Source organism: Mus caroli, chromosome 5 (genome assembly GCF_900094665.2).
Source record: "Mus caroli chromosome 5, CAROLI_EIJ_v1.1, whole genome shotgun sequence".
Taxonomy (NCBI): domain Eukaryota; kingdom Metazoa; phylum Chordata; class Mammalia; order Rodentia; family Muridae; genus Mus; species Mus caroli.
Window position 1 is genome coordinate 47,024,374 of NC_034574.1, and position 7,792 is coordinate 47,032,165.

A 7,792-nucleotide genomic window follows, 5' to 3' on the forward strand; every position below is an offset into this window, starting at 1 on the left:
CCAGGCTGGCCTCGAACTCAGAAATCCACCTGCCTCTGCCTCCCAAGTGCTGGGATTAAAGGTGTGCGCCACCACCGCCTGGTTTGGTGACACTTTTAAATCAACATACATGGCGAGGCTGGAGATTAGGATCTTGTGATAGTTTGAGTGTGACTATTTCTCATAAGTCTGGAAAATGTTTTGGTTTTGTTTTCAGTTATCTTGAAAACTACTACACTCTCTGTGTAGCCTGTCCTGGAGCTCATTATGTAGACCAGGCTGGCCTCGAACTCACAGAGATACACCTGCTTCTGCCGCCAAGAATTTTAAGCATTTTAATACTTGGTCTCAAACTGGTGGCCATTTGGAGAGAATTAGAAGGTATGACCTTGCTGGGGGAAGAATGTCACTGAGGATGGGTGGGCTTTGAGGTTTCAGAAGACTCATGTTGGTTTCAGTTAGCTCCCTCTGCCTCCTGTTTGTGGTTTGAGATATAAGCCTTCACTTCTCAGGGGTTGCTCCAGCTGCCTGACACCTGCTGCCTCTCTACTCTACCATCATGGACTTTAATCTGCTGGAACCAGAAATTTCAAATAAATTATTTTTTCTATAAATTTTCTTGGCCATATTGTTTATCACAGAAAAAGAAAAATAATTTAATACAGACTTCAACATATCTTCTCCTCCTTCTTCTCCTCCTCCTCTTCTTCCCCTCTTTCCTTCTTCTTCTTCTTCTTCTTCTTCTTCTTCTTCTTCTTCTTCTTCTTCTTCTTCTTCTTCTTCTTCTTCTTCTTCTTCTTCTTCTCCTCCCTCTTCCTCCTCCTCCTCTTCCTCCTCCTTCTTCTTCTGAAACAGTTTGACCTATAACATCTGGGCTCAGTGAGATGGTTCTCACCCAGATCTCTGAAGCAGCTATTGTCAAATGCAATTGAGCTGAGGCCATCTTTTCTTTACTCATATGAGGTGCTTTATCAGCTAGAATATATCTTGTGCTCTCTTCACATGGCTGGGAATCTCAGAGCGTCACTGTCAAAGAGAAGAAAATCAGACTCCTTCTCTCGAGGACAGACTTATCAATGAATTTGTAGATCCATTTTAAAATCACTCCCTTTGTTCCCTAGTCATTCTTACTGTTATTAGCAAAGCCATTTTGTAAAACTCTGGTTATGATATTCTCTTAGTTACAATTCTTTGTATGTGTGTTATGTACATGCATGTGTGCATATGCATATAAAAAAACCCTGAGGTTGACACGAGGTGTCTTCCTCAATTGCTTTCCATCTTATTTATTGAGGTGAAGTCTATCTGAAAGCAGAGGTGCCCCATATAGCCAGGCTAGATAGCCAACTTCCTCTTGGAATTCCTTTTCTCTGTGCAGATCACAGGCACCTGCCACACCTGCCTGGCTTTTTACACTGGTTCGGAGGATCTGAACTTTGGTCCTTATATTTGCACAGCAAGAACTTTATCCACTCTGTCATCTCATGCCACTACGATTCTTTAATAGCATCTCACTGCTGGTGAGAGAGAAACCAGACTTTGGTTGTTGCTCTTGCTTCACTGAATAGATCAGGGTGGCTTTGAACTCACAGAAGCCCACTTGCCTCTGCCTCTGCCTCCAAAGTGCTAGGATTAAAGAAGTGTGCCACCACATTTGGATAGATGCCAAACTGTTGAATGTGACCTCTGAGGCTTCCCTGTCTGCTGTCCCGTCTACCCTTAGACCGTGCAGAGTCCAGGGTTGTCAGTGTGACATCTCCTTGGAAGTCGTGGATCATGAGTTCCCTTTGAGGAACTTTCCAGAGCAATACAATGAAATCAAAGCAGGCTTGTGCAGACACCTAGAAGAGAACAACTCCCACTCAGGACCCTTGGCTAGAAAGACAACTCAAGTTGCTGCATCAGAACTGACTTGTGACTTGTGCTTGCCAAAAGCATGGGTGTATGGTTAGCCACAGAGGTCTTTCACCACCAACTCCTCCAGTGATATTGGGGCAGAGGAGATCTGGTCCAAGAGTCCATTCTGAAATTCCTACAGTGGCTTTTTGGATCCATTGACTGAGTGACTCCACGTTCACCTGCCCTGGTTTCCAGATTTTGTGTGTATGTGTGTGTGTGTGTGTATATGGTGGTGGTTGGTGGGGGGGAGAGAGAACATACTCTCAGCAGTGCTTTTGTGGGATTGGACTACTAACACACATCCATATCGCTCCACAGATGAACAAACTGAATTTCTAGCATTTATCATCAGCCTTCTGGGGGTGGGGTTGATGGGAGCCAGTCTGCTTCAGTGTGTCTAATGGGCAGCTGCAGATTTCTGAGCCCATGGTGGCTGAGGGACTCCAGGGGTGAAACTGGAGAGAGGCAAAGGGAGGCTACTGGGATGGAAGGTCCAAGGAAGAAGTTCATCTCAGAACCTTGAAACAATTTCCTTTGGTTCTGAGCCCTTGGTTCTCTGCCTCACCGTAATCTCAGCCTGGGACACTCATGAGGAGTTGCCATGATAGGGACGGAGATCTTTACTCATGGATAGCCTTGCTATAGAGGGGAGGATAGCCTTGAGTTAAGGTTAAGATCTACTCTAGTTGCCTCTAGTTGGACAGGTCCTTTGAACAGAGAATCAGGCTCCTGATGTGACCAAAAGGCAGCCAAACTTTCACATCTCTTAGATGCCCCATTGTCAGTTTTAGATGCCCCATTGTCATTTTTAGATGTCCCATTGTCAGTCTTAGATGCCCCATTGTCAGTCCGCTTCCACACCACCACAGGGCATGGCCTCCTGGGGAGGTGGAGCAGGGAGTTTGACTGGCTTACCTGCTGCCCAAGGTGAGTGCTGGGCTGTAGGAAAACATCAAGACACAACTCTGGGGGGTGGGAAAGCGCAGTCTGAGATGTGGGAAAGCTGGAGCTGGTTTGGAGGTCCCCAGGCCTGCAAGGAGGCCGGGGCTGTGGAGTTCGCAGACTCTTGGACATCCAGGCATGACTGGGAGTCACGGAAGAGCAGAGAACTAAGTTGGGGTCCTAGGACTGGGGACAGCCTCTAGCTCAGGGAGGAGAGCCCTGGCTTGTCCCAGCAGTGATTGTCCTTAGCTTGGCAGAGGCAGGCTTGGTGGCAGTTGTGGCTGGGAGCACAGAGAGGCCTCTATGGGAGAATTAAGCTTCAGTTCTGTAGTTGAACGCCTTCTCCATGGCTCCCCATGGTGGCCCTTTGGTGAAAGAGACAGTCCATGGTTCTAAACAGTTTATTGGTTGTTCATGGCAGAAAATGGATGGATAAAGTACCATGCCCATTTCTCAGGGTAGCTCTGAGATTAAATACCTTTTACAGAGAGGAATGTCTGGGAAGGGAAGCTTACTGGCTAAGCCCTTTGGGCCTCTAGGTACCTCATTAGCATGGAGAACTCTGTTTTGAGCCTATGTGACCATGGACATGTTTCTTATATGTGGAAAGCATGGCGTGTATTCCAAGTCAGGAGCCTGGCAGGGATCTGGGAGTCACTTAAGCCTCAGGTGTGTGCCCACAGAGTCTCTGGGTCTCACTCAACTTTCTCTGTCTTACCAAACTTCCTGGTGTGGTTTTATGTCCCACACCCCATGACTCCAAGGACAGGGCAAAGAGATCCCTAGGGTGACAAAGGTTTTCATTTACTCAACAGAAGAATGAGTGTCAATAGGACTGTCCAGGAGTAGAAGTCTGCACCCAGTCCCAAGCACACCAGACTGGCTGATAGGCAGGTGTCCTCTAGCTCAGCCTCTGCTAATTCGGAGGTTCCCCAGTTCAGCCATTGGTAATCCCTGTCCGAACATTACTATGAGGTGTAACTTCATGGCTTGATCAACCGTGGGTTGCTGATGACATAGAGAACTCTAGACAACAATGGGTAAGATCTCAAGAGTTCTGAGATGGAATGAGATGTCATTCACAGAGGAGAGACACAGGTGGACAGCTCTGCTTGAGCCCATCACATCCAGTGTGAGTGAAGTGACAGGTAAGGATCTAATTTGGAATGAGACAGAGGGGACAGCAGTTGCACTTGCAAGCACACTAAACGCTATTGCATTTTCAGTGTGAGTTATGCAAGGAGCACAGTATGGGAGAGAGGTGGAACTAGAGGACAGGGAGAGGTCTCAGACTCGCCTTGTATCTGTCCTGGCCAATGTCTCGGAACTCCTTTCAAATCAGTGGGGTAATGTGGCGAGGCAAGACCACATCAGGTCGTTCCCAGTTTGCTACTTGGGATTAATGTATCGTGAAAGGAATAAAGGATGTGAATGAGGCCAATTATAAAGTCAGCAGTGTTAGGAGCACCAGCCAGCAGGCTCTTCCACCCTGGGGACTTGCCATGGGTCCTGTGGTTTCTCCTTCTTTCTTCACCTCTCATCCCAGTTCTATTGCAACCAGCTTGCCCCAGAAAGAAAGCATCTCATGGAGTGGTGCCTCTGGATGAAGAGATGGACATATGCTCTGAACTGTATTCTGGACTGCCGCTGACCATCAGAGAGAGGGAGAGAGGGTAGGCAAGTTATTTTAGCCTTTTGTGTCTCAGTTTCTGCAGCTGTGAAATGGAAGCTGAACACCTGTCAAGAAGATGGAAGGTTCAATGGGACTTCTACCTGAGATGTGTTTGGCAGGCAGCGCATTCACATTCCATTGACAACAGTCACTTCCGAGTTTACTTAATGTGTCTGGGTTTTGTTTTTCAAATGATGGTTGTTCATTTCCATAATCTTAATAGGAATGGAGGAAGTGATTATAGCACAAGTGTTTTGAGGAAGTTTTCCTTCCGCAAAACTTAGTGATAATGATACTAGATCTTTCCTATGCGTGGTGTCTTACACAGTCTGCCTCACGGGATCTAGAATCACCTTGGAGACACTCTGGTGTGTCTGAGAGGGATTATCTAGTTAGGTTAATTGAGCTGGGAAGAATCACCTTAACTTTGAGTGGCAATGCTTCCTGGGTTGGGGCCCCAAGCATAAGAGGAAGCGGCTCTCCAGTCTCTCAGCATCTGACTGCAGATCCCCATGACCTGCAACCACCTTCTGCTTCTGCTACCAACCCCTCCCTGCCCTGATGGACTGTGTCCCCTTTAATTGTAAGTGGAACCCAACCCTTCCTTTCTTAGGTTGCTTTTGGTCAGGTATTTTGTCACAGTGGTGAGTAAAGTGACCAATGGATAGGGCATTTCTCACATCACAGCCCCGGTTCGGAACTTTGCACGCACAACGTACTGTTCCTCATCAGCAGGGTCCACTGTGATCTGATTTTACACAAGAGGAGAAACCCCAATAGCACCACTCAGAGAGCAGGCTCTGCTATACCAGGAGCGGTGGCTCACTCAAGAACTTACCATAAAAGTGATCAAATCTCTCCTGCCTCAGACAGGGCAGCTACAGTGAATCCAGGTACTGTTCCACCAAAGTCCGGCTTGGGGCAGCTGTGAATTTATTGAGCTGATTTATAGAGCGTGTGTGACTCTCAATACAGCAGCACCACTGAGAAGTCGCACCCCAGCATGGATGACAGTCTCCCCATAGCTACATTAACTTCCCTTTCAGTTTACCTTCTACTGGTTATGAACTCTAGCACTTCCCTAGACTATGAAGTCCAGCCAACAAGGGCACAATCGGAAGGTTAGCTGGGAATCCAGAGGGGAGCAGCTGGAATAGTGTGTAAAGGTCCAGTGACCTTCTCCACCCTGTCCTTCTGCAAGCAGATGGGAGCAGTCAACAGGCCCAATCTGGAGCACATCACTCAGGGAGTCTTAGCTGCTCTCCTGAAGATGACAGTTGTTAATGCTTATAGGATAGCACTTGGCAAGAGTGATGCATGACTCTCCAATCCAGCACTTGGGAAGTGGAAGTAAGATGATCATGACTTCAAGGTCAACCTTGACTACTTAGGGAGCTTGAGATAGTCTGGGCTCAAAGAAACAATAAAACAAAGCAAAAATAGAAAAGCAGGTTCAACTTCCTAGCCCGGGATGGGTGTTTATTTGTTGGAGAACATCTATGTCCCTCTCCTTATTGAAAAAAAAAAGTTATGTAGGTGAGTGTTTTAAATTTCTTTTTAAATACTTATTATTTATTGTATGAATAAGGATGGGGCACACATTGGATCCCCAAGAAACGGAGTCACAGGCAGCTGTGAGCTGCCATGTGTGAGCTAGGAATCAAACTTCCCCAGTCAGTGCTCTTAATTGATGTGCTACCACTCCAGGCCCCTGAGATGAAATCCTTATACAATAAACTACTACAAAGTGAAAATTCAACAGCATTCATTGTATTCACAATGTTGTACAGCTACCAGCTTTGCCTTGCTTACATTTCCTTTACTCATTAAGGAGTGTCTTCCTATAAAATTCCACTTTAGACCCTGGGACCCACAAATCTATATTCTGTCTCTAGATTGATCAATTTAGGACATTGCATATAATGGATCACACATACAATTACATTACCTATTACAGTTTCTTCCTATTAAAATCCACCCAGACTGGGACTTACAGATCTGTTTTGTATCTCTAGACAGATCTGTTCAGGACATTGCATATAATGGAATCACATATGTGATTTCTTTAAGAGACAGGATCTTACTCTGTAGCTAAGCCTGGCTTAGAACTCATTATGCAGTCCAATATGGCCTCAGATTCATAGTAATCCTCCCATTTTAGCTTCCTGAATGCTAGGATTACAGGTGAGAGCCACCATGCTTAGCTCAATGTGTTCATTTTGTGTTTGTTGTTTCTGGTTTCTGTTTTTTTGTTTTGTCTCGCTAGTGTAGTGTTTTTCAGGTTTCTCCGCATCATGGCATGCACTAGCATCTTCATGATGAAAGAGATCCTTGATTGTGTATGCAAAGCACAGCCTATTTATCCGTTCATCAGTTGATGGATATTTGGGTCAGTTCCACCTCCTGTGTGTCACAGAGATGAGCATGCATGTACATACACCTGTTTTCATTTCTGTTCTGAATTCTTTGTAGCTCCCACCTAGGAAGAGGACTGTGGCGCCGTGCATCGACTCTTCATCAAATATTTTAGAGGAATCACTGAACTGTTTTTCTCAGAAGTCGAGTCACCTTACAGTCCCACCAGTAAAATTTCTCAACATGCTCAACAACATGTTTCATTTATCTTTGTGATGCTAGGGACTGGCCCCACAGCCGTGTGCTGGTTAGGCAAGTACCCAGCCACTGAGCCACATCCTGAGTCCCAATACTTGTTCTTTCTGCTTCTTCTCCTTCTGCTTCTTCTGCTTCTTCTTCTGCATCTTCTGCTTCTGCTCCTCCTGCTCTTCTTCCTCTCCCACCTCTTCCCTCTCCTCCTCCCCCTCCTTCTTTTTCTTCTTCTTCATGATCCAAATGGGTTCAAGAAGTGGTATCTCATTGTGGTTAACTAATGATGTTGACTTCTCCTGAATGTCCCTTTGTATATTTTCTTTGGAGAAACATCTACTCAAGTAGACATTTTTTAATTGACTTGTGTCTTCATCAGTTTTGTTGCTACAACAAAAAGCACAGACTGAGTAATTTATAAGCACATAAGGTTTATTTTGTTCATAGTTTTGGAAGCTAGGGAATCTCAAAGTTTAGCACCAGATCTTTGTTCTGTGCAATGACATGGTGGAAGGTGACATGGTGAGAAACCACACGGGAGAGTCAGAGACAGGATGAAAATTACTAACCCACTCCACAACAGTGACACTAATTAGTTCACAAGAGGATGGCGTTGACATAATTACCTCTTAAGGGTGCCAAATCCTAATGTCTACAATCCAATCCAATTTCGATGTGAGTTTTGATTCTTGTTGA

The 7,792-nt window shown here is 45.6% G+C and overlaps 1 long non-coding RNA gene across 3 annotated transcripts; it reads left to right on the forward strand.

Moving 5' to 3' along the window:
• Positions 1–3,905: 3,905 nt before the first annotated feature.
• LOC110295519 lies at positions 3,906–7,090 on the forward strand. Of its 3 annotated transcripts, XR_002378090.1 has the most exons (4): positions 3,912–3,968; positions 4,367–4,493; positions 5,228–5,385; positions 6,965–7,090. It is a non-coding gene; the product is annotated as an uncharacterized LOC110295519 (long non-coding RNA). The 3 variants fall into 3 exon arrangements; XR_002378089.1 differs by lacking the exon at positions 5,228–5,385 and having other exon boundaries at positions 3,906–3,968; positions 4,382–4,493; XR_002378088.1 differs by lacking the exon at positions 5,228–5,385.
• The last annotated feature ends 702 nt before the right edge of the window (positions 7,091–7,792 follow it).